Source organism: Micromys minutus (genome assembly GCF_963924665.1).
Source record: "Micromys minutus genome assembly, chromosome: 13".
In the NCBI taxonomy this organism is placed as follows: Eukaryota; Metazoa; Chordata; class Mammalia; order Rodentia; family Muridae; genus Micromys; species Micromys minutus.
This window is the reverse complement of record NC_137982.1, coordinates 9,413,364-9,415,560: the sequence shown is the minus strand read 5'-3', so window position 1 is coordinate 9,415,560 and position 2,197 is coordinate 9,413,364. Positions and strand designations below refer to the sequence as shown.

Below are 2,197 nucleotides of genomic sequence, written 5' to 3'. Positions count from 1 at the left end.
CTGCTCTTCCAGAGGTCCTGAGTTCAATTCCCAGCAACCACATGGTGGTTCACAGCCATCTGTAATGGGATCTGATGCCCTCTTCTGGTGTGTCTGAAGACAGTTGCACTGTACTTATAATAAATAAATCAATCAATAAATATTTTTTAAAATGATTTATTTATGCTGCTGCTGGATGCTGAGAGGCATGCTCAGGAAAGCCCCGTAGTTGAGACATGGCCGTCGGCGCCTGCGCGCTGTGAAACCGGCCGGGCCTGGCCGGGGCAAGGCGGGGCCAGCGAACTTCCATGCCACTGAAAGACTCCGGGCAGGCGGCTGGCACCATGAAGATCTGGACTTCGGAACATGTCTTTGACCATCCATGGGAAACAGCAATGCAGAAATACCCAAACCCCATGACCCTGAGCGTGGTTGGCATGGATGTGCTGGACAGACATGTCAATCCCTCTGGAAAGTTGCACAGCCACAACCTCCTCAGCACAGAGTGGGGCCTGCCGTCCATTGCCACGTCCCTTATTGGTGCAGCAAGAACGAAAGCAAACGTGCAAGAGCCTTCTGTAGTTGACCCGGTAAAGAGGGCAATGGAGCTCAAGCCCACCAACGTCTCATTTACAAATATGGTCTCAGTAGATGAGAGGCTCACGTACAAGCCACGCCCTCAAGACCCAGAGAAAACTGTCCCAACCCAGGAAGCCTCAGCAGCTACCTTGAAGGACTCATGGCAAGCAACATATCTTCCAGTGCTAACAAAGGCCGAGAAGCCATGCAGTGGGTGATACAGAAACTCAACGCTGAGACTGAAGAGTTGGCAGCATTGGCAAGGGAAGCGTGGAAGCCGATGGCGGCGGCGACATTGGTGGACACAAATGACAATGGAATTGTGTGCAGCTGCAGGGCCCCGGCACTCTCTTAGAAGAAATTGGTGCTAATCTGGAGTCTCTTAAAGCTCAAGATACTGGAGCACTCGGCCTGGCTGTGGACCGACCGGAACAGGCCCGGACGCCCTCCTGTCCACGCAGTTGCCGCTGCTGGGAACCAGAACCGCCTCCATGAGGAAGTCACTTTACAAGGAGAGATTGTAAAATTTTAAATGACGTTAATTTGTATAAAATAACCTGCCCTGCTGGAAACCAGTGTTTGGATTTGGCACTTAAATGATAATTTTGGAGTAAAAATTAGCACTAAAGTAATATATGACTCCAACCAAAAAAAAAAGTATTCTATTGTATTAACGGGTACTATATTGATTTGCCAAATTTTGTGACTTAGTAAAAGCATTCCGCTCCTTGAATTTGTACCTTGTGATTTTGCATGCTGTACTGTGGGCTGCTTATGTTAGCTGAAAAAATAAAGTCATCACCTTAAAAAGAAAAGATTTATTTATTATGTATACAGTGTTTGGCCTGTACGCCAGAAGAGGGCATCAGATCTCATTACAGATGGTTGTGAGCCACCATGTGGTTGCTGGGATTTGAACTCAGGACCTCTGGAAGAGCAGTCAGTGCTTTTAACTGCTGAGCCATCTCTCCAGCCTGCTTCAGTTTCTTTTAAAATTCTTTTTATATACATTTTTATCATATGAAAAGCATATATTCTCCATTGTCTACAAAAATTTTGCATTAGTTTGTACAGTCTATTGTTAAGATATTTGTCTGTCTGTTTGTTTGTTTTTTGGAAACAGGGTCTCTACATAGCATAGCTGACCAGTATATCAGGCCGGCCCCAACCTCAAGGTGGTCCTCCTGCCTCAGCCTCCTGAGTGCTGGGATTAAAGACGGTGCACCATGCTAAGCTGTATCTTCTAAAAGTGTTACAGACACCCCGGTTTTGTTTTATTTTTTTAGCTAGGCTCTCGAGCTTACTACATAGCCAAGGAAGGAGGACCCAGACTCCTGACTTCCACTTCCCTGGTGCAGGGATTGAAGGTGTGCACCACCACCATGCCGGACATTTCCCCTACTTTCTCCTGAACCGGTCATTTCATCTTCCCTTTTACTGTTCTGGGGGTGGCTCACCGGGTAAAAGTGCTATCTGTGAGGGCCTGGGTACCTGAGTTTGAACCCGAGATCCCTTGGCGGAGGGAGGGCACTGACTCTGGGAATTGTCCCCTATCTCCTGCCCTTACGCTGTGGCCTGCGCTCACACACGTGTGCTCACACACAGGCAATAACTCTCTCTAAAGTTATTCATTCTGTTT

The 2,197-nt window shown here is 47.6% G+C and overlaps 1 pseudogene across 1 annotated transcript; it reads left to right on the top strand.

The window, feature by feature from the left end:
- The first annotated feature begins 317 nt into the window (after positions 1–317).
- LOC308428816 (PRELI domain containing protein 3B-like) lies at positions 318–913 on the top strand (annotated as a pseudogene). Its single transcript has one exon. The product of its transcript is annotated as a PRELI domain containing protein 3B-like (transcript).
- The last annotated feature ends 1,284 nt before the right edge of the window (positions 914–2,197 follow it).